The sequence below is a fragment of the Somniosus microcephalus genome, chromosome 5, assembly GCF_052327205.1.
Source record: "Somniosus microcephalus isolate GS21.2 chromosome 5, FLI_Smic_1.0, whole genome shotgun sequence".
Taxonomy (NCBI): domain Eukaryota; kingdom Metazoa; phylum Chordata; class Chondrichthyes; order Squaliformes; family Somniosidae; genus Somniosus; species Somniosus microcephalus.
The window spans coordinates 300,290,425-300,315,784 of NC_140991.1; the positions used below are offsets into that span (position 1 = coordinate 300,290,425).

The 25,360-nt window shown below is 44.4% G+C and overlaps 1 protein-coding gene across 7 annotated transcripts in view; it reads left to right on the forward strand.

The window, feature by feature from the left end:
- The window catches only part of fars2 (phenylalanyl-tRNA synthetase 2, mitochondrial), a 577,514-nt gene that overhangs the window by 350,335 nt on the left and 201,819 nt on the right, over positions 1-25,360 (forward strand). The window lies entirely within an intron of this gene.

The window sequence follows — 25,360 nt, forward strand, 5'->3', positions numbered from 1 at the left end:
CTCTAATTTTATTTACCCTAGCCAAATTTGTACGTGGCTCAGGTAGTGATCCAGAGATTATTACCCTTGTGGTTCTGCTTTTTAATTTGGCCCCTAGCTGCTCAAACTCCCTCAGCAGAACCTCTTTCCTTGTCTTATCTATGTCGTTGGTAGCAACATGGACCACGACAACTGGATCCTCCCCCTCCCACTCCAAGTTTCTCTCCAGCCCAGAGGAGATGTCCTTAACCCTGGCACCGGGCAGGCAACACAGCCTTCGGGACTCTCACTCTCAGCTGCAAAGAACCCTATCTATCCCCCTAATGATACTATCCCCTATCACTACAACATTTCTTTTAACTCCCCCCACTTGAATGGCCCCCCGCTCCACGGTGCTGTGGCCAGGTTGCTCATCCTCCCCGCAGTCCCCGCTCCCATCCTCACAGGGAGTAAGAGCCTCAAACCTGTTGGACAAGAGCAAGGGCTGTGGCTCCTCCAACACTACCTCCTGGATCCCCGTACCTGCCTCACTTCTAGTCACACCATCCTGTCCCTGGCCACGGACTACATCTGAATTAATTAATCTAATTGGTGTGACTACTTCCTGAAACACGGAGTCCAGGTAACTCTCCCCCTCCCTGATGTGTCGCAGTGTTTGAAGCTCGGACTCCAGCTCATCAACACGGAGCCGGAGTTCCTCGAGCAGCCAACACTTACTGCAAATGTGATCACCGTGAGCGTCAATGGTCTCCACCAGCTCCCACATATTGCAGCAGTAACACATCACCTGCCCTCCCATTCTATGTAATTAATTAAATTTATTAATATTATTTTTAATGATATATTTAAGGGCCTTGGTTTACAGACTGTCTCGCTACACCACAGAGACCTTATAAAAAACTATAAACCACAGAGTTAAAGTTTTTTTTAAAAGAGAGAAATACTCCCAACCAATCACTTACCTGCTTTGTGGTGACGTCACAACTCAATTACTTTTTACTTCTCTCCCTCTGAGATTGGAGATTGGTAAGCCTACCCGCGCCTCGGGCTCACCTTAAATACTGCCGCCGCTTGGATTCCCGCTGCTGCCACACTGAGGCCTACCCGTCCCTTGGGCTCACCTTAAATACTGCCGCCGCTCGGATTCCCACCACTGCTGCACTGAGGCCTACCCGCGCCTCGGGCTCACCTTAAATACTGCCGCCGCTCGAGCTCCCACTGCTGCCGCACTGAGGCCTACCCGCGCCTCGGGCTCACCTTAAATACTGCCGCCGCTCGAGCTCCCGCTGCTGCCGCACTGAGGCCTACCCGCGCCTCGGGCTCACCTTAAATACTGCCGCCGCTCGAGCTGCCGCACTGAGGCCTACCCGCGCCTCGGGCTCACCTTAAATACTGCCGCCGCTCGAGCTCCTGCTGCTGCCGCACTGAGGCCTATCCGCGCCTCGGGCTCACCTTAAATACTGCCACCGCTCGAGCTCCCACTGCTGCCGCACTGAGGCCTACCCGCGCCTCGGGCTCACCTTAAATACTGCCGCCGCTCAAGCTCCCGCTGCTGCCGCACTGAGCCAAATTATGGGCGGTTTTGTGCTGTGGACCTATACTCACTTGGAACTGGGTTGAAACTGCCCAAACTCAGTTCATTTAGGGCTCTTACAGCCAGCATAGAGAGGGAAACTTTCATCCCACTATTCTATGCTAGATTCAAGACCTAAGAGTGAAATGATAGCGTGCCTAACCCACTGTGCCACCTATTTCATGTTCATCACTTGGTGATGACAACAGGGTGCAGCCAGATGGAACCACAGAAGGTCACATATTTCAGCAAATTGATCTTGGCATTTCCTACAACCACAGAAGAAACTGGTACTGGGATATGAATGGGTACCTGGTTCAGCAAGTGATGCTTAACTAGGTATTTTAAACTTCTACATACAAGGAGCAGCCTCATGGGTGATGACACTGCCTGAGGGAGAGTTCCACTGTTAGAAGTAATGGTGTTTTTATTGTTGGCCTTCCGTGGAGAATTTTCAATTTGATACTGAATGTTGAGGTGCAGCAGCAGCAGTTTCTGTGCTTGGCCGAAACCTGGATTTCTGACTTAAGCACCAGTTACTGCGGTGATGCTGTTGCAGCATAATCTTACACAGCTCTCTATTTTCTGCACCGCCCGCCCCAAAACCATAAAGCATCTGCTAAATATGATGATGTATCCAAATATATTTTTGTTCTTCCTCTAGTTTACTTCTTTTTCTATCTGGTTTTTATTTCTTGATCTTTTTCTTTTATTTCAAATTTTGTTTTTGTCAAATTTTGTCACTGTCTTTCTTCTACGAATGAGACATTTTATTCAATACATCAATAATATTTTGTGTATTTAATTTGTTTTAGACCAATTCTGTGTGTGTTGTGGAGGAGGGATGTACACCAGGCAGAGGGTGTTAAGTTGTTAACTAAATTTTTGTTATTCTCATTTGCATAACGAATTCAGGGACTCGGGCCCATTTCTTTCTCCATTCAGTCCAGAGAATCTTCTCTCGATACTCTGAAAACAGCTCATTTTAATAATTTGTCTCAGAGCTGGTCTAAATTTCTTTCTCTACGACACACTGACTCTGCAATATATCTTTAAATTGGCAATTTGAAGATGGAATTTCTGTTAGCGGTGGCTAGCAATAAGGCCATACGACATAACTGATGAATTTTTTGCCTGTATATTTAGATGCAAAAAAAAATCAGAAAGAGACACATTTGAAGTAGCTCGGTGACAAATTTACAAAGCATTGGTCTAATTCCATTTGGAATGCCCTGTGCAGTTCCGCTCACCTTTTCACAGTAAAGATAGTATTGCGCTTGAGGCTATTCTTGCTCTGAGCAATGGGATAATTATGAGGAACGGTTAGGCACTTTGAGCTCATGTTTTTTTCTGAAAAAGAGACTTTGAGGTGATCTAACTGAAATTTTTAAGATTATGAAGGGAAAGAACAAAATTAAACCAGGCAAATTTGTTCACCATGGTGATGAGTTCAAAAGCAGGATATTACAGGTACAAAATTAGTATTTTTATTCGTTCATGGGATATGGGCATTGCTGGCAAGGCCAGCATTTATTTGCCCATCCCTAGTTGCCCTTGAGAAGGTGGTGGTGAGCCGCCGCCTTGAACCGCTGCAGTCCGTGTGGTGAAGGTACTCTTAGGCATATGAGGAATGTCAGACAGAACTTTTCACCCAGTAGGTAATACAACTGTGGAATAAGTTACCTGGGAAAGCTGTTAAAACAGAGAGTAAAAATGTATGCAATAGACAATTGGATACATTTCTGAAGAGAAGAGGAATTGAAGATTATGGTCCGAAGGTAGACAAGTGAGACTGAATTATGAAAAAGGTACAGGTTTGTACCTTTTCCTGTTCCTAAAAGTTTGTGGTCTGGAAATTCGATTGCACCTGAATCGGGGCGCAATTGCGATTCTGCGGACATTGGAGACACCTAAAGAGGTCAGCGGCAGGACCACAGGAAATTGGTCCACTGGCCTTATTTGTTTATTATTGTCGAGCTGCCGCTTCCCCAGAGGCATCTCGCTGGTCCCGGGAGGCACGAAGATCGGCCAGCTCAGACACTGGGCAAGGCTAAAAGGAGAGTCCTGGGGGGGGTGGATGGGGTGGGGGGAGGAGGCAATCGGGAGAGGGGCAAATGGTGGCCAAATGCAGCTGTGACAACTGTACATCCCTCATTCGCGGTGACATCAGGGAATCTTTCTCCTTTTTGGAGGAATCAATGGAGAATGTGGCAGCTTCATTGGAGTCTGCAAGAGACCCACATCTCAGATGTGGTCAGGACCATTTGCGCCTCCTTCTCCATGGAAACACAAACTGTAGCCCTACTGGCAGAGAGGACAGATTAGACTGAACCCTCTGTACCAGCTTTCAGACACTCGAGGCCAGCATGCAGGCTGATTTCTCTCACGGCTTTCAGGATCTGAAAAGCTGTCATCAGACTAGCTATCCTGCTGACCAGTGGAGAAACAGATCACGGGCCCAGTAGAATGGTGATGGGTGGAGTCAACTTGGATGTAGTTGCTGTTTCTCAGGACGGTGGCACATGCTAAATATCCAGCCTTCCCCTCAGAGCATCGTGCAAATGGTATGTAGGAGACAACTAGGCTGCCCAGGCAGAGGCTGAAGAGATGCAACTAGCTGGGGCTCCCTACCAGGACCAAGCTGCCATGAGAAGAGGGCCAACTCAGTCCCATGAGCCTTTAGTATCACAAAAACCACCAAGCACCTCTCACAATACTGGCTATCTGGATGCACCGAAGTAAAGCACTAGAACAGGAGAAAGAAATGCACATTTATACACCCAGGTGAAGTACGGTGTGGGGAAGAATTAGGATGCCTAATGGTCATGTATCAGTTGTTTGCAGTAAAAGAGAAGATGCACATATTTGGTGCTCCATTATTCATAAAGCTTGCAAAGACTTGCATGGTGAGGTAGGGGTAAAAAGATCTGATGTACTGTGAGATTTAAGATGTGCACTGCATTAAAGGAATTTGAGTTGATGTGAAGGCAGGAGAAATAGAATAGTGGCAGTGGTGACAAAGAGAGACTACTAAAGGTAGAAATTGGTTTTGGCTCATTTTCGGGCCCAAAGTAGGTGACGTGCTGCATGTGTGCGCTAGAAGCCGGAGGTCCAAGGCTCTCTTAAAATTGGGCTTGGGCCTCATTTTAATAATATAGGCGAGCTGCTCGCCCCTGTTGCATCTCCAGAGGTAGCTCAACCCAAGTCGGAGATTAAATTTGGCCCTGCTTCCTTGCTGGCAGCTGCCTTTAGATAAGTCCGGGGTGGTGGTGGGGGGCAAAGAAGAATGGGAGGGGTCGATCATGGACCAGCTTCACAGGAAGGTAAGTAAAAAAGGAAAATACCTTTTGGTGACGACTGCTTTTTTGGCTGCAGCAATCCCACCAAAACTTGAGCAGAGCAGGCCCAACAGCTACTAGGCAGCACTAAGCAATGTTGCTGAGGAGTCCTTAAACAGGCATTAGCCTCCCTCATGCGGGCCTCATGCCAGTTTAAAACGGCCACCCAGTATAGCTGAAAATTATCCACGGCCAATATAGTGTTGGACGTATTTCAGGCATCCTTAGGATGTAGGGAACAGCCCTGCGAAATTGATCATTTTTGCCGTCATTTTCCACCTGGAATACAGGAACGGTGAGGACCAATTTCTCCCACATTACTCTTTACTGAAATCTTAGAGAAATCATTGAACAAAATTATGTTGTAAATTACACAGTTACAAAATATGTAGATGCAAAAAGCCCGGGTTGCTCAGAATATAAAATACGATTTGCTTCAATCAGCGCACAACAGATCCTGGGTTATAATGTATCACACACCACATAATGCACAGACGCACATTAGACTAAACCATAGACCACTACTGTGGAATTACAGAGCACTGAATAATATTTTCTTATTCATAGACTTTCATTCGCATAATTTATTCAGTTATGGGAATTGGGATGCTCTTCCCAGGACTGTCTCAGTTAATGTTCTGAAAATAGCATATTTTAAATAATTTGTGACATTGCTAGTCTACATTTCTAACACTCCAAATCACTGCCTGTAAATATAAATGTATTTGCGAATTGGCAAGTTGGGAAGTATCAGAAGCAAGGAGTGTGACCTTATAACTAGCGGTTAATTCCATTCATATGGTGGTAACTGCTGAAATTTCCTGATTTTCATATTTAGATTCACCAGGAGTTAGAAATTTAAATCAGCTCCAAGACAAGTTATTGAGGTTGTTGCAAGATATACCCGCCTGTCATGTTTGACTTCAAGTACTGATAGCAGGATTTTTAAGGTGGCGGACCAAATCTTTTAGGAAGATGTTTCATATAAAGACGTAGGAGGGATTAAAGTGCTCTCTTCATTGACAGTAATAAGGATGAAAGTGCTCTCTTCATTGACAGTAGTGAGGATTATAGTACAATTGATAGAGCAATAAAATTCAATTGCCTTTTCTTATATACCACACTTATGACATTATCAGAATGTTTGATTGTAAGGCACTGAATAAGAAATTTGTCACATTCATGCATACGATCTGCGCAACGCACTCCTACTTTGGCACCCATGACCTTTCTCCTCCTCCTTCTGCAGCTTGTGCGAACCCACAAATACAAAACAATCAAACAATCTGGTCCTGCCAGGCTCATGTGGATCTCATTGTCATCTCCTGTGCATAGTTGTTCTAAACTGGGTAAGTTACGAGTACCACATCAAAACAGAGGTTTTGATATTTGGGAGCACAGTAAGCTGTGTTGGGTGATGAATCTGCTGAGATTTATTTTTCAGCCATCTCAGATAGGTCCAGCAGCTGCATTAGCAGCATGCATCTCGAGTAGAATTAGAACTACTCTTGGATACATGTATGCTTCAGCATAGCCGTGTTGGGTTTTTCATGGTGTCTACTTTTTCTTCTAAGAAAACGTTTATGTCACTTTGATTGGTTTGATAATATTTGTCTTTTCATATACTGAACCAGTGCCTATTTTCATTAGTCTAGTAATTATTGCCCATACTTCAATCAAGTGCTTAAACAAACCTAGTGTAATATTTATTCAACATCTTTCTCAGGGTTCTCTTTGTCTTCTTGAGTTTAAGTGGATTTTTGACCTTTCTTCACTAGATACATTCTCCTAATTAAACATTTAAAATAATTGCAGAAAGATTTATGCTTTATGATGATTGTTACCAAGTATTTGACTGGAGTTTCCCTGATGCCCTGTGGGTACCGTTAAGCCATAGAGACTAAAAGGTATGATTACTGGTCTGTGCCAGGTTAGCTGGTCTCACCTGGTGAACAGCAAATAACTTCTTTAATCCATTTTTGTAAGTATCCCTCTTACTCCCTAACAGTTTATTCTTTTGGTTTCTTTTCACCACAACTTTTGTCAGATATTTTCACCCCAGTTTCTCCTCTCCTCTCCTGAAAGTGCTGAACTTTGCTGGGTCACGTTTCCACAGGTGCCTTCCTGTGAGAACCTAGTCATAGGGACGTAGGAACAGAAGTAGGCCCTTCAGCCCCTCGAGTCTGTTCTGTTATTCAATTAGATCATGGCTAATCTGTACCTCAACTCCATTTACCCACCTTTGTTCCATATCCCTCGATGCCCTTACCTAACAAAAATCTATCGATCTCAGTCTTGAAAATTTCAATTGATCCAGCATTCACAGCCTTTTGGGGGAGAGAGTTCTAGATTTCCACTACCCTTTATATAAAAAGTGCTTCCTCATTTCACTCCTAAATGTCCTGGCTCTAATTTTAAGATTGTGCCCTCTTGTTCTGGATTCCCCCACCAGAGGAAATAGCTTCTCTGTATCTACACTATAAAAACCTTTAATCATTTTAAATACCTCAATTAGGTCATCCCTCAACTTTCTAAGCTCAAGAGAATACAAGCCAAGCTTATTCAACTTGTTCTCATAATTTAACCCAATAAGCCTTGGTATAATTCTGGTAAATTTGCATTGTAACCCTTCCAATGCCAATATATCTTTCCTGCGGCTCAGTGTCCAAAACTGAACGCAGTACTCTAGATGGGGCCTGACCAATGTTCTGTACTACTGAAACATCACTTCCTCACTTTTGTATTCCAACCACCTTGAGATAAAAGCCAACATTCCATGAACCTTTTTGATGACTTTTTGTACCTGTGCACTAGCTTTTAGTGATTTGTGTGCATGGACACCGAAATCCCTTTGCCCCTCCACATTTCTTCGTCTCTCACCATTAAGAAAATATTCTGATTGTCTTTCTCAGATCAAAAGTGGATGACATCACACTTCCTCACATTGAACTCCATTGGCTAGCATTTTGCCTACTCACTTAGTCTGTCTATGTCCACCTGTAACTTCCTCCTCCCATCGTCACAACTTACTGGGCCACCTATCTGCACCTATTTCTGTTATCTGCAAATTTGGATATGTAACTCTCTATTCCTTCATCCAAGTCATTAACATATATATCATAATATATAATAATATAGTCCAGGAGTGTTACCAAATTAGCCAAAGAAATCCATGAGCTGCTCTTGCTACCACCTCCCCTGCTCCTAACCACTGCCCAGAGCCCATGTCACCCTATACCCAACCCCCATGACATCCTCTATTACTGTGACTGCAGTGTCGTTCATTAAACTCTCCACGCGCGGTTGACCATGCCATCCTCCTTCATTGCCCAGCTCTGTTGGACTACCCTTGTGCGGTTCCACTGCAACTTGTCCCAGTACAGCCAGCACATATTGAGCATTGACTTTGCTTCCCATTACCTGCATAGTCACCTCCAGAATTCCCAAAGAATCTATCTTTTACCCCTTCTCTCCCACAAATACATTCTGCTCCTCGGTGGCATTATCCACAAGCATGGGTCAGCTTCCATATGTATTCTGACAATATTGACATCTACCCTCTCTATTACTGACTGACATTCATTCCTGGTTGAGTCAAAATTTCCTCCAACTGAGCATTATGACAATCAAAGCCATTGTTTTCAGCTCCCACTATAAAAGACACCCCCTTGCCACTGATTCCATTCTCCTGCCTGATATCCTTGGTGTCGTGTTCAACCCAGAGTTGAGTTTCAAATGACACATTGCACCCATTACCAGGGCTACTTGCTTCTACCTCTGCAACATCAACAACAACAACTTGTATTTATATAGCGCCTTTAACGTAGTAAAACGTCCCAAGGCGCTGCACAGGAGTATTTTAAGACAAAAAATTTGACACCGATCCACACAAGGATAAACTAGGGAAGGTGAGGTAGGCTTTAAGGAGCGCCTTAAAGGAGGAAAGAGAGGTAGCGAGGCAGAGAGGTTTAGGCAGGGAATTCCAGAGCTTAGATCCTAGGCAACAGAAGGCACGGCCATCAAAGGTTGAGCGATTATAATCAGGGATGCTCAAGAGGGCAGAATTAGAGGAGTGCAGATATCTTGGGGGGGTGGGGGGGGGTTGTGGGGCTGAAGGAGATTAGAGAGTTAGGAAGGGGCGAGGCCATGGAGGAATTTGAAAACAAGGATGAGAATTTTGAAATCGAGGCGCTGCTTAACCAGGAGCCAATGTCGGTAAGCGAGCACAGGGATGATGGGCGAACGGGACTTGGTGTGAGTTAGGACGCCGAGTTTTGGATGACCTCAAGTTTACGTAGGGTGGAATGTGGGAGGCCAGCCAGGAGTGTGCTGGAATAGTCAAGTCTAGAGGTAACAAAGGCATGGATGAGGGTTTCAGCAGTGGATGAGCTGAGGCAAGGGCGGAGATGGGCGATATTACAGAGGTGGAGGTAGGCAGTCTTTGTTATGCTGCGGTTATGTGGTCGGAAGCTCATTTCAGGGTCAGATATGACACCAAGGTTGTGAACACTGTGGTTCAGCCTCAGACAGATGTTAGGGAGAGGGATGGAGTCTGTGGCTAGGGAACAGAGTTTGTGGCGAGGACCGAAAACAATGGTTTTGGTCTTGCCAATATTTAATTCGAGAAAATTTTTGCTCATCCAGAACTGTTTGTCGGACAAGCAGTCTGACAATTTAGACACCGTGGAGGGGTCGAGAGAAGAGGTAGTGAGGTAGAGCTGGGTGATGTCAGCGTACATGTGGAAACTGATGCTGTGTTTTCGGATGATGTCGCCAAGGGGCAACATGTAGATGAGAAATAGGAGGGGGCCAAGGATAGATCCTTGGGGGACACCAGAGGTAACGATGCGGGAGCGGGAAGAGAAGCCATTGCAGGTGATTCTCTGGTTACGATTAGATAGATAAGAATGGAACCAGGCGAGTGCAGTCCCACCCAGCTGGGCGACGGTGGAGATGCGTTGGAGAAGGATGGAGTGGTCAACCGTGTCAAAGGCTGCAGACAAGTCAAGAAGGACGAGGAGGGATAGTTTACCTTTGTCACAGTCACAAAGGATGTCATTTGTGACTTTGATGAGAGCCATTTCAGTACTGTGGCAAGTAAATTTTGCTTACCCATCATCCCTGTCCTTGCTGACGTACACAAGCTTTTTGCCCCCAGTGCATCCAATTTAAAATTTTTGTCCTCATCTTCAAATCATTCCATGGCCACCCCACTTCTGCAACTCCCTTCACCTGTACAACTGGTTCGCTGCTTCCAGCTTCCTGTGCATGCATCCCCCATCCTGTCACCTCACTATCAGTGGCAGAACTTTCAGTTGCCTCAGTCCTACTCTCTGCAACTCCCTCCCTACACTCCTCTGCCCTCCCTTAAAAACCTTCTCTAACTCCATCTTTTTAACCTAGCCTTTAGTTAGCTCTCTTCCTGTGGTTTGGGGACAATTCTTCTAATTTCTTTGTTAAGTGCCTCTGTGAGGTCCTGTACATGAAAGACACTGTATAACTGTAAGTTGTTGTTGCATTGAGATGAAGAGATTTACTTTGGGTGAATCCCTTTAATGATGTGACCAAAGGAATATTTACAGGTGTAAATTGCTGGTGTAAAATGTAATCTATTGCTAATGGCATGACAATCCTTCAAAGTACTTAACGATCATATGAGGGGAAGTAAACATATGTGGAATGCATACTTTGAACAGCTAACAGGCAATTAATATCAAATCATTGAGAGTAGTCCTAGCTGAGTTGATGCATTCTCTAAACTTTCTGCACAATTGCTGCAAGGCCCTCTGAGTGTTGCACTCAGCTTTTAAATTATAAAGTGATGCTTCTGCCAAGTACTCTGTGCTGTTTGTTTGTGCAGTATTATAGTTAGACTGATTGAAGGAGTGCTGACCTTGCAAGAACTTTCTCAAACAAGTGGTTGAAAATCAAGCCTCCCGGAGATCCATATATATACCTACAAGTCGAGCCTCGAGTGTCTAGGTTATTTGACCGAGGAATGCATCAGAGCCAAATTCAATGCTATTCTTGCCTGATATTCACATACATGAACTTTGCAGTAGGACTCACTGGACAATGATAAGGAATGCAAACTCCTGAGCCATGGGGCAATGAGCTTAATTGTTGCCTGAGGTTAGATCAGCTAATGAAGTACAGACCAGGTATCAAACGTGGGGCATTTTGGTCTATGTGGCTCAGTAGCAGCCACCGGGGGAGCTCCTGCAAATACTTGATACCAACTATCTCTTCTAAATTATTTTAATTTCTGAACTAAAGTAATGAAAGCACTGAAACAACTTCAATGACATGCCACACCCTTTTGATCATTTTTATGCACAGCAAGCTATATCCTCTTACATTGATTTACAACTGATGTAGATTGGCTCCCAGGCCAACAACTCCACGATTTAAAAATCCTCACCTTTGTTCTCAAATCCCTCCATGGCCTTGCCCCTCCCTATCTCTGTAACTTCCTCCAGCCCTACAGCCAATGTTCCCTCTAAGCTGCAAGGCCGCGCAGTAATGGGAAAGATCCCGCGCAGACTGCGCACTGGCTTTTCCATTGTAAATACCGCGCATGCGCGGAAATTTAAAGTGACCACACACTAAAAGAAACAGGCAGCGCAGAACAAAACGCAGCTTATAGAGAACATGGCCTACAACCCTCCGAGATCTCTGCGCTCCTCCAATTCTGGCCTCTTGCTCATCCCTGATTTTAATCGTTCCACCATTGGTGGCCGTGCCTTCAGCTGTCAAGGCCCCAAGCTCTGGAATTCCCTCCCTAAACCTCTCCACGGTGGCATAGTGGTTAGCACTGTTGCCTCACAGCGCCAGGGACCCGGGTTCAAATCCGGCCTCGGGCGACTGTCTGTGTGGAGTTTGCACATTCTCCCCGTGTTTGCGTGGGTTTCCTCCGGGTGCTCCGGTTTCCTCCCACAGTCCAAAGATGTGCGGGTTAGGTTGATTGGCCATGATAAAAATTGACCCTTAGTGTTAGGGGGGGGATTAAATACGTGGGGTTACGGGGATAGGGCTTGGGTGGGATGGCTGTCGGTGTAGGGACCGGGTGCTAGGGTTTGGATGATCAGCCATGATCTCGTTGAATGGCGGAGCAGGCTCGAAGGGCCGAATGGCCTACTCCTGCTCCTATCTTCTATGTTTCTATGTTTCCACCTCTCTAGCTCACTTTCCTCCTTTAAGACGCTCCTTAAAACCTACCTCTCATCTGTCTTAATATCTCCTTATGTGACTCGGTGTCAAATTTTGTTTGATAACGCTCCTGTGAAGCTCCTTTGTATGTTTTACTACGTTAAAGGTGCTATATAAGTGCAAGTTGTTGTAGATTCAAGTAATTTAACATTATTTCATCAAAGAGTCAGAATAAAGGATTCATATTTTAAGATGGTGACCAGCAGGAAATATTCCTATGACTCTGTTGGATCAATGGATGGTCAGGTTCAGGAAAATACATTCTACTCAATTAAATTTATACTAAAAATGCAACTGTCATTCATTTACAGTCAATGTGAATACGTATGAGTCTAAAAATTTAGAACAGAAAATAATACATTGGCAGAAAGTCAAAATATCAAGTAGGGAATAAAGGGGTGACACAGTGGCCCACAGAATGGAGCTCCATGGCACATTGGTGTGGACCAATTGGACTTCAGTTCCCCACATGGCTTGAGCTCTTTTGAGGAGGTATCATGGAGGTCAAGTGATCTCCACGGAAACATAGGGAAAATCTGTTTTTGAATGATATTTAATGATAATTGAGGGGCATCGATGGAGTTGGCCTGGGAGTAGATTGCCCCTTCGCCCCCTCATGGGGGCAGGGTGATTGACATGTGAATGGCAAGAAAGATTTAGATGAGGAAAGACGGGAGGAGGCTCGAGTGGAGCATAAACGCCGGCATAGACTGGTTGGGCCGAATGGCCTGTTTCTGTGCTGTATATCCTATGTAATCCTATGTAAACAAAAGAAAAAAGGGGAAATACTTAAGTCAGTGGAGAGCCATAGCAGGGGAAAAACAACTCATTAGGGATTTTTGTATCTGGACGTTAAGTGAAATTTTGACCAACATTTGACTCCTGTCTGCACAGGTCTCAACCGCCCTCAACATCATTAATTGCCCCGCTTTTCAAAAGGATCCATTTTTACTCAGGTTGAAAATAACACAATTAATTTGTTTTGTGCTACTAAGGAGAGTGGAGAGACAGCATAACTGTGACACTTGTATTTTACTGAAATTTAGCAACTGTGCTGCAAAATACTCTAAAATGATTCATTTAGTTCCCACTTGAGTAAGTGGGATATCAAAGAAAAAATCCCAAAAGACCAAAGAGACCCAGATTCTCCAGTCTCCAACTTCTTTAGCAGGGAATGGCTGTGACTCTCTCACATATAATTTCTTGAAAAAACAAAGAAGCTAAATGTTACAAAAGCCTCACAGTGGCATGAGATGTTTTGTGTTACTGAGCCAAGGAGAACAGGATGGTCCAAGGTTCCATCTCTGGACTGCAGTGAGTTAGCTGAACTCATTGGTTATGCCTCCATGTCTCCTTGACAGTGGGAGGGATAAAAGGCAACCAGCGTTCCTGCTCCCAGTTGCTATCCAGTGGCTGCTGTTGGAAAGTGTGCATGTGTGGATGTTGGGTGAGGATAGGAATGTGTAGCAATGATTTCTCCCTCTGCCCATCACATGCAAACAAGCAAACGCACCCACAAACACATACATCCACCCACTTACTTAAATGACCTACTAGCAGTCAATTTCCAAGCTCACACAGAAACAATGGTCATTTGGGCAAGGTACTGGAGGGCAGACAACAGCTATGAAGCCATACCTCAGAATGTGTCATGATTTAATGAGAGAAGGGGAAATCATGGAGAAAGAAAGAAAAGAAAGACTTACATTTATACAGCGTCTTTCAGGACCACCAAATGTCTCAAAGCGCTTTATAGCCAATGAAGTACTTTTGAAGTATAGTCCTGTTGTAATGCAGGAAACACGGCAGACAATTTGCACACAGCAAGCTCCCACAAACAGCAATGTGATAATGACCAGATAATCTGTTTTAGTGATGATGATTGAGGAATAAATATTGGCCAGGACACCGGGGATAACTCTCCTGCTCTTTTTCAAAATAGTGCCATAAGATCTTCTACGTCCGCCTGAAAGAGCAGACGGGGCCTCGGTTTAACATCTCATCTGAAAGACGGCACCTCCGACAGTGCAGCGCTTCCTCAGCACTGCACTGGAGTGTCAGCCTGGATTTTAGTGCTCAAGTCTCTGGAGTGGGACTTGAACCCTCAACCTTCTGACTTGGAGGCGAGGATGCTACCAACTGAGCCACAGCTGATCCGAAGAAAACAGAAGAGAGTGGGGCTTGTACTTTCATAGATGATACAGCACAGAAGGCGGCCATTCAGCCCATAGTGCTTGTGCCAGCTCCTTGAAAGAGCTATCCAATTAGTCCCACTCCCCTGCTTTTTCCCCATAGCCTTCCTTTTCAAGTATATGTCCAATTCCCTTTTTTGTACTTTGACTCCTATGTTTCCCAGTTCTTGAATGCCAGAATTCATGGAAAATATGAACACGGACTTCTGAAACACTGTTTGAAAACTTAATCTTGGAACCCTACCTTCAGAGATATCTTAATATCCCATTTGTGCATCTGTAGGAATCAATATGTCATTTCAATAGCTCTGATCCTTGTTCCCAGAACTCTCATACTTTCCATTCACTGTGCAACCCAAAACCTCAGAAATACATTTTGAGATGGCCCCTGGCAGTTGCAGCTTCAGAATACTAAAATGTCTTGGTAACAGTGGCATAAGGGAACTGCTTGGCATTTGGTTACCATGGAAACAGTGCTGCACCACCTAGTCCCTGTGTTACTTATTCAGTTTTTATTCTGGCTCGTCTCCATTTTCTAAATATCATTGACAATATCAGTTTAATTCCTGGAAGTGGCTATTTTCATTTAAAACCAATCTCTGAGTAAAGATGAGAATGATCAGAGGAGATTTCAATTTTAGTTTGGAATCTTATACCTGAGAGCATGAACGGGCAAAACCTGAAGAAAATCTAAATCCAATGGGCATGTGTAGAGCACTGAAAATCTGAATTATCATGTGTGCCATTATTCTAGTTCCTCAGTTATGCCAGTTTCATATGATAATTCAGATTTCTATCTGTGACTGTGAGTTTACCCATAGGATTTCTATGTTCCCCAGATTAGTTACTGCACTCCAAGTAAAATATAATCCCTCTCACTCTGCTGTTGTTTCAGAGGAAATGGCCCTGGCAGACTTCTGGAATGAATCCATGTCATCATTTACATTTTTACAAAGGAGAACAAACAAAACAAGTGAGAGACGAGCGAACCAGGCAGCGCAGCAGTGTTTCCTTGGCAACAAGATGCCAGGCAGAACCCTCACGCTCCTGCTGCAGTCGGGGTCAGTTGGCATTGGTAGTCTAATGTCGGCGGGAAGTTAGTGGGACAGTTGTGTACAGAGGCGCCAGGAGCTAGAGACAGGCAGCTTGAGAAGACAACAGTCAAAAAACGAGGGGTAAATCAAAAAATAAAGGCAAAGAAAGGAGAATGACAATATTCCTATAAAAATAGCTGGTATTTAAAAGAAAATGCAAAATGGTAGAATTCATATTGGTGAAGCCAGGGCCTTGGGAATTACCCCAAATTCGGAATTTTTTATTTTAAATTAAATTTGTTCTCGGGATATGAGTGGCGCTGACGAGGCCACATTTATTGTCTATCCCTAGTTGCACTGAGAAGGTGGTGATGAGCCTTCTACTTGAACCACTGCAGTTCTTGTGATGGTGTAAAGGGAGTCATCTGGATACTTATCAGTTACCTCAGTTGTCATCTTCTTAGTATGATTTATGTTTTATACTTTAGAGCTGCTGCTTAAAGACAGCCTGGGAGCAGACATTTGATATAGGACTCGCCCTAAAGCAACATTATGAAGTTCTGCACCAGTGACATTGTAAATGAAGAGTGATAGCCACCATTCACTGTTCCAGTTCAAAGACTTTAGTAACTTTCTACCAAAGTGATTTGTCCTAACAGACACTGAATTTGTTTAAAAGAGAGCAGTTAAATCTATTTGCGTGATTGTTAATTTTAAACCCCCCTGGAAATTCCACTATTCTAAAAATGTTAATGCATGTAAGATTGGATTTAAATACATATTTAAAAACAACAATCACTAAATAGCACAAATGCATTTCCTCCTATTTGCTTTAGACGCTCTATGATAATTTTAGTTGATACCCATTTTTTTGAAAACCAGTCTATTATGTTACAAGAACACATGTATGTTCATGTATACTTGCTTCCTGGGGGTAAAGTAGCGTAGTGGTTACGTTACTGGACTAGTAATCCAGAGGCCTGGACAAATGATCCGGAGACATGAGTTCAAATCCCACCACGGCAGCTAGGGAATTTAAATTTAGGTAATTAATAAATCTGGAATATGAAACATACCTTACAGCCAACGTCCCAGACTGCTGGGCCAGTGGCAGGTGGTGAGCTAAACAATGGAAGGAACATGCTAGACAGAGCTAAGCAATCCCACAACCAATGGATCAGATCAAAGCTCTGCCACATCCAGTCGTGATGGTGGTGGTGGAAGCCAGTCTTCAGCCAATTCAATTCACTCCACGTGATATTGAGAAACGGCTGAGCACACTGGATACAGCTATGGGCACCAATAATATCCCCGCTCTCGTGCTGAAGACCTCTGCTCTAGAACTAGCCAAGCTGTTCCAGTACAGCTACAACACTGGCATCTACCTGACAATGGTATCTCCTGCCCAGGTATGTCCTGTCCACAATAAGCACGGCAAATCCAATCCAGCCAATTACCGCCCCATCAGTCTACTCCCAGTCATCAGCAGAGTGGATGGAAGGTGTCATCGTCAGTGCTATCGAGCGGCACTTACCAATAACCTGCTCACCAATGCCACTCATTTCCGCACCAGGTCATCGCTGCAGGGGTTCTTCATCGCTGCTTCATCAATGACCTTCCCTCCATCATAGGGTCAGAAGTGGGGATGTTCGCTGATGATTGCACAGTGTTCAGTTCCATTCGCATCTCCTTGGATAATGAAGCAGTCCATGCCCGCTTACAGCAAGACCTGGACGACCTGCAGGCTTGGGCTGATAAGTGGCAAGTAACATTCGCACCACACAAGTGCCAGGCAATGATTATATCCAACAAGAGAGAGTCTAAGCATTGCCCCTTGACATTCAACAGCATTACCATTGCTGAATTCCCACCATCAACATCCCGGGGGTCACCATTGACCAGAAACTTAACTGGACCAGCCACATAAATACTGTGGCTACAAGGGCAGGTCAGAGGCTGGGTATTCTGCGGTGAGTGTCTCACCTCCTGACTCCCAAAGCCTTGCCACCATTTACAAGGCACAAGTCAGGAGTGTGATGGAATACTCTCCACTTGCCTGGATGAGGTGCAGCTCCAACAACACTCGAGAAGCTCGACACCATCCAGGACAAAGCAGCCCGCTTGATTGGCACCCCATCCACCACCTTAAATATTACACTGTGGCTGCAGTGTCTACCATCTACAAGATGCACTGCAGCAACTCGCCAAGGCTTCTTTGACAGCACCTTTTAAACCCGCGACCTCCACTACCTAGCAGGCCAAGGGGAGCTAGGGCATGGGAACACCAGCAACTCCAAGTTTGCCTCCGGGTCACACATCATCCTGACTTGGAAATATATCACTACTGGGGCAAAATCCTGGAACTCCCTCCCTAACAGCAGTATGGGAGTTCCTTCACCACACGGACTGCAACGGTTCAAGAAGGCAGCTCACCACCACCTTCTCAAGAACATTTAGGGATGGGCAATAAATGCTGGCCTTGCCAGCAACGGCCACATCCCATGAACAAATATTTTTTTTTTACCAATTTATGAATTATTTTCACAATTTAACTCCACAAAAAAGATATGCAGGCATATTCTTGATCAAAAAGCACCTGAAAACAGCTGCTACGTACAGGAAGAATGGGTGCTAATCCTTTGTCTCATTCTGCACCTAAATTGCATCCCTCCTAAAATCCCTCTATGGCTTTTATGGTCACTGCAGCTGAAGAAGACATAACAATATAAATTACATGCAGATAGTTGTCAGTTGGCTTTATACACACATTCCTGTAACAGTTCCAGTTGCAGATCAGGGGCAGACTGCTCCCCATAAAAATTTGGCACTACTGCTTCCAGAGTTGCCATTTGGGCGCTATTGCCTAAAAAAGAAATACCGGTATTGTAAAGAGAGGTTTTTATTTTTGGCTTTTTGAATTAAAAGAAATGGTTAGTTGCTTCAGTTCTTGATGCAGAATACTGTTAGCTGTTTACATTTACTGATAGAGGTCGTGTTCGGTACTGTGAAACCCCGTCTCCTTTTGCAACATGGATTGTTTGGAGGCAAACAAGGAACACTACCACAAACCCCTTGATAGCTGTTGAAGCAATTCAGCTGGCCCTCTCCTGAGCCACAAACAACTGTTTCCTTGCCACAAGGCAAGAATCCTCCTCCTCCTTGGCCAAACCACTACTCCATCCCACCTTGAATAAAAAGAGGAGTCTTAAAGTCAAACCATCCTCCTCCTATTCCCATACCATCATTCTACGCACTCACGCTTGTTTTCTCTGTTTATATATGTTTAAGATGAATAAACAGAACCAATCCTTGTCCCCACGGTGTTTCCCTTTTACCCACTTCTTCCAAGGTCTTAGAGAGGGGCTCAGCCGTGTTTCAATTATATTCTCCAGGACAGTGCATCTCCAGGAAGGACATGACCCTAAGGGGGAAAAAGTTGGTTGATTAGCGCCTCCCATTAGTGCCCTAAGAGGGCGCTAGTGGGGCGCAAAGCAACTAGTGCCCGGGCGCCCCCAGATCATGACGTCAGTCAAGGGTGCAAAGCCCCGGTAGCGCCCTGGACCGGATAGTAAGTGGTGCCCCCTGCCTTTCCGCCTGCCGCTAGCAACGACAGGTAGAGGGGAACGTTTTGCAGTCGGGAAGGGACTGGGGGAGTGCTATTTAAAGGCAGCCGTTTCCTGTCTTTTTTTTGTCGGCGACATTTTTGCACCACGCATTCTGAGAGAGAGAGAGAGACTTCTGAAGAGATTCAACGCTGTGTGAAGGAGTTTTGGGTACTGAGCAACACTTTGCAGGTTCATTTTGATTCGACCTTGCATCGATTTAGAAGAGACTATGGGGGCTGCACTCTGAGCTCTTTCCCTGGGCCTCTCCATTGTTCTTTCCAGCAGAATTAATGTACAGGTCTCTCCAGGCCGAGATTCAAGGCTGCAATGAGCAGGGTGTGGCTGGAGAGCAAGATCGACCCTCCCCTTTAAGAACTGGCCGGCGCCAGTGTATCTGTGTTCCATTGCTAACTGACATCACATGAGCTTCGCCAGCGCTCTGAGGTAGCGCCTCGCTCCTCGGCGTTAGCGCCTTAGGAGAGGTGTGTAGCGCCTGATTTAGCGCTGAAATCACCTCCACGGGCGATAGAAGCCAAGTTTGCAGTCGGAGGCGATAATTAGCGCCAGGCGCGAAACTTTGCACCCGGCCGATAATTGCGCCCCAAATGTGGCGATACCAAATTTCTCCCCCTAAGTCTCTTCGAGGATGGTCCTGCTACAAGTTAGCTGCTGCTGCAGTCTACCTTGTGGCTCGTGGGCAGAAGAGAGAGAGCAGCATCTGCCTTGGCCAGCTCTCTAGCTCTGCTTGGAACCTCCATGTCTCTGTTCCCTCTGATCTGCAGACGCACAAAGTTGATGACATCAATCATATTTCAGAGACCCGTCCCAATCTTACGCCTCCTTTGGGCAAGTACATCAATAATTATACCCAGTGATATGGTGCAAGGGCAGGTCCAAGGCCTGATTTGCAGTTGTTTGAGCTATCATTGCAGCCTCTCCGGTGAGTAGCTGTGTTGCAGATGGCCCTGGAATTGCCACTCTTTCCAAGGCTGTCTACAGGTTTTGCATGCTGACCCTCAGCACCTAACTAATGCAGCTGCTGGACTTTTCCATACTTGCCACTATTTTTTCGAACCTACTAGGCAAATCCCCCAATGACCCCAACAACCTCCTGCTGCAACACTCCTGGGGGATGAGCTATGAAGAAAGATTAGAAAAGTGTACGATTGATGTTCTGGAAAGAAGATGGTTGTATAAGGATTGGGGGCCTCTTCAAAATACATACATTTAAATTTTATAGATAGGGAAATCTATCATTACTTCAAAATATGCTAAGAATGTAGGACAGGGGGACACAAACAAATGAATAAAAAGTAAATTTAAAACAGAGATCAGGAACTTCACTGAGAAAGTGAATACCTGGACAGGTACAAAAAATAATTAAAAAGGCTAATGGAATGATGGCCTTTACCTCAAGGGGGCTGGAATACAAAGGGGTGGAAGTTATATAAAGTTCTGGTCAGACCCCATTTAGACTCCTGCGTTCAGTTTTGGGCACTGCACCTCAGGAAGAATACCTTGGAGGGGGTTAAATTTTAAGTACAGGTTGCATAGACTAGGCTTGTATTCCCCTGATTTAGAAGATTAAGGGGTGATCTAATTGAGGTGCTTAAGATGATTAAAGGATTTGATAGGGTAGATAGAGGGAAACTATTTCCTCTGGTGGGAGAGTGCAAAGCAAGGGAGCATAACCTTAAACTTAGAGCTAGGGATGATATTGGGAAGCACCTCTTTATACAAAGGGTAGTGGAAATCTGGAACTCTCTCCCCTAAAAAGCTGTTGAAGCTAGGTCGATTGAAAATGTCAAAACTGAGATTGATAGATTTTTGTTAAGCAAGGGTATTTTTTATTTGTTCACAGGATGTGAGTGTCGCTGGCAAGGACAGCATTTATTGCCCATCCCTAATTGCCCCTGAACAACTGAGTGGCTTGCTAGGCCATTTAAGAATCAGCCACCTTGCTGTGGGTCTGGAGTCACATATAGGCCAGACTGGTAAAGGACGGCAGATTTCTTTCCCTCAAGGACATTAGTGAAGCAGATGGGTTTTTACGACAATCCGGTAGTTTCATGATCACCATTACTGATACTAGCTGCTTATTCCAGATTTATTTAATTGAATTTAAATTTGAACTCATGTCTCCAGATTATTAGTCCAGGCCTCTGGCTTTCTAGTCCAGTAACATAACCACTACGCTACCGTTTCCTTATTAACTGTATTAACTGTTACGGAACCAAGGCAGGTAGCTGGAGTTAAGATGCAGATCAGCTATGATCTAATTGAATGGCAGAGCAGACCCGAGGGGCTGAATGGCCTACTCCTGTTCCTATATTCCTAAATGTTTAGAGCAAAGTAATAGAAGCAAAAACATTGGGGTTATTCAAAATACAATTGAAATCCATGATGGAGAGTTGATGTACCCGAGGGGTGAGCTTCAATGGGCTGAAGTCTTTTGTCATCCATGGCTTTTCTTAGGTTATTACCAACAGCTTGCACTGAGGTTGCAATGTGTGGGTAGGATTTGTTGGAAGTTGCTTCACATTTTTCTGCAGGTAATGTATTCAGAATTTTCCATAATGAAAATACGGTGCACAGGTTCAAACTACAAAGTGTGCAAATCTTCAGTAATTTTAGTGAGGAAACTAGGCTACCATGGCTGTAAGCTATTGTCAGGAACTTGCACATACAATGGTCTATGTATGGGAAAGTGTCTTACCTGGCGGTGCTACTTGTACAACTGCTGGTTACTGATGCCCAGATGGCATTTTTGAATAAGATTTATAAGAATTTTGCATTGGCCCACTGTAAAACTTGCCGGCACCAAAGAGCTCTGAAATTCTGTTGTCTAGATTCTGCCCAAGTAGCAAAAATGTTAATCTATTGGAGTTAAATATCCATGAATTTAAGATGAGCACAGCTTCCTAACCAGGTGTTTGAATAGTCTTTAACCAGCAATGACATATCTTGGTATAAAATAACCCTGGCGATAGAATACGCATTAATTCTGCTTTATCCTGATTTTGTTTGTCCCTTTAATTTCCTTTCCTTTTTGATTTATTTCTCTCTAGTCCTGTCAGCCTATCTGTGCAGCAAAGCACTTCTTGCCCCTGAGTACTTGCTCCCAGGCCTCTGCATTATGCTTGATATTAAGATGGCTGCTAGCAGGTGCCTGAATGAAGACATGCGTGAGCCTGGGCAGCGAATGACAGCAGGTTGTTCACCATATGGGGAGGGGGGGATCATAAAAGAGTCCGATCCGGCCATCTGCCAGAACGTTTATCTTCGGCGGTAGTGTGAAACAGGCGGCATCAGATCAGCCGCCCATATACACCCCGCTTGATTTTCCTCTCTATTGAAGTCAATGTAAAGGATAATCTGGCAGCATGTATGACGGGTGGTTGATCCAATATCCCCCGTCATACCCACCCCCCCCCCCCCCAACCAAGGTTGAAAGCTCCTCCCATCGTCTAACATTCACATAAATGCTCTTCCCAGCAGGAGTGACTGGATAATAATCAGGATGGGGAACTCTGGCTGAATTTTTCTCCTTTGCCCAGTCCAGTGGCACCGTTCTGTACATGACAGCATTGTAGAAAATAGCAGACAAAATTTTCATAATTAAAAAAAATTCTAATAATATTACTAGTTTTCAGAAAATGGCTGCTGTTATAAAGATGCAGTTGTAACAGATATAAAATGCTGCCATCACGCAGGGCAGTATAAAAGCTGCACTTGATATTCACCAGTGAATTTTGTAATTTGGGAGTCAAACTACAGCCATTTTCATAAATAACCCATTGAGACTCAGTCCACAGATGCAATATATAATACATCACATCCTAAATCTTTGTCATGTACTTTTCAGCTTTACTTTAATCTTTGTTGCCTACCCGTGCACTGCATCAAAAGGAAGTATTCAATATCTTCTACTCAGTGTCTGATGAGGATGTAATTGGGTTTGCCACTCAATACCCCTTGTGATCAAATAACCTGCTACCACTAGGCTCACACATGAAGCTTTGCCACTTGTGTGAGGTGGTAGAGGACAGCTGGCACCTGTGAAAACATAACCCAGAAAATGTCAGTGCCTGCAGCAAAGTAAGGAAGAAAATAGAGTCTCAAAACAAAATAAACCTGTAGGTTTGAGCAATGCAATCCTTATCCCTTGGTTATCATTTATATAAGAAATTATGGAGTCGATTTTCCTCTGCTTGGCATTTGAAAAATGCTCAGTTTCCCAGGGCAAACCAGAGGAAAATGTAGCAGAGACTATTAAGCATATCTCTGCTCTTTTGTCTTGCTCAGAGGTTTCCTGGTGATCGCTCAAAGTGGGCAGGGAGCAGTTATGCCCACATCAGGTGCAACCATGCTAATGAGACAGAAGAGGTGTACCAGGGATTCCTGACTGATTTGCCTGTTGGAATCCTGGTCAGGTGCTTATTCGCACCACTCAGATGTGGCGCGGTGTCAAATTTTGTTTGATAACGTTCCTGTGAAGCACCTTCGGACGTTTTACTGCATTAAAGGCGGGCTATAAATGCAAGTTGTTGATCTGAGAGCAGAGGAAAACCTAGGTTGAGAAAAAGTAAGTCCTTTTTTCCCCCAGGGCCAGCAGGTATTGGAGGTGGAGGCCAGTTTCTGGGCAACACCCAGAAAGTGACCATTACTGCTGTAGCAGCGGTTGGATTTCTGCCCCTCTTTCCAGCGGGGAAGGGGAGTGCTGTGCCTGGGGTGCATTGGACCTAGGATAAAGACCTAAACCTGCAAATCTGGCTGGGTTCAGGTCAGGTGGCATGTGCTTTGGGTGTGCTCCATCTGTCTTGCACCCAGGTTTGGGGGGAGGAAGGAATATTGATTTTCTACATTTTCCCCCATTTTCCACTGGCAATGTATCCTCCTTTGTATTGCAAACTTTTCCGCTGACCATTGCCAAACCAGCTTGCTCATCAGTTGATGAGCGGTATAACCCTCACTGCCTCATCTTAGCGGGAAGACTCCAAATTCACAAGAGTATTTTACCTAGCAAGAACTGACGATGAAGCTCTATCCATGACTGCCGTAGCTGGATCTGATCAGAAAGAAATTTGCTTTACCACATTTCAAGTACCAACTAAAAGCAATAGTGCAAATATTTTAAAGTTACTTTGCAGAAGAAATCTTGTTGCTTAGCAGCACATTGTACAAGAACTTCAGTAACCGAATGGGTAATTTACTTCCTTGTCAGATTTCTCATTTATTGTTTACTATTTTAAACTAAACAACAGTAAAGGTTTTATTCTGTAGTGTAGTGAAATATTGCGCTGCACTTACAGCCTACAGCTTTACAGCCTGAGCTTTCCCTGCTGTCCCATTTTGAGTATTTGTCCAGATATTTATAATCCACAAATAGACTGTTGTGTCCAACATTCACTTATATCTGTTTCCTCGCAGCTCAGTATCACTGTCCTCCTGTTAATGAATTTGTGACTTACAAAAACAAACTGAAGCAACCTTCGCCCCCCCCCCAAAAGAAAATCGATGTCCTCTTTGAACAGCAGTCCCTTTGCTTGTTGCACATCTTCATTGTTCAGTGTCATATTGACTTGGTGCTGTACTTCCTGCCCCACTCAATTGGTCATATACATCTCTAATGAACCATAACCAGATAGATGTTCAAGGAGGATTGTGTTTACTCAGTTGCATTTTCTATTTGGCAAGGGGTGGGGATGGATGTCACGGTCACTGCAACCCTTTTTTTTCCTCTCTGGGAGAGGGGGAGGGGGAAAAGGGAGAAGCGAGCAGGCTCCAAATTATTCAAAAATGTTCTTCTGGTGGAATTATGTTAGCGTGACATATTGCAAGGGTGTCAGCTGTTATCCCTAAGGTCCTGCAGTCTGCTGTTCTTTCTGCTGAGAGTTGCCTCGGCCTCAGCCACTGATTAGGATTAAAGAACCAAAGCGCCGCATTGCAGTGCTGCTCTCCACGCTGCTAGGATATATGGCATATTAGCACCAAGACAGCTCAGTGGCGAGCAGAGCATGTTTAGATTTGTGTCTATTACTGTGTTCCAGTATTACAATCATCGCAAATTCAGTTGCAAGCCCCTCGAGTCTGTAAATTTTATTTTAAGATCAGCTTAATATGAATTCAAAAAATGTTTAACTGGGTGCAATTAAAAAAAAAACGAAAGCAAGCCTGCCTGATGAAGAATCACTGATATTGATCCTGTGGTAATTTTGTACCTTCACAAAATACGCTTGTTTTGTCAGTGATTTCTGTTGCCTGGAAACCCTTTGCAATCTGTCTGTCGTGTGTTGATCATATCCTCACATCATCAGCACTCTACACTTTACCAACAATATGATATTAGATGCCCATTTAAAATCAAAAGGAATATATTTGGGCTCTGAACTTGCTTGGGTCGCCATCCCAGCAGTTACGCTATGATCAT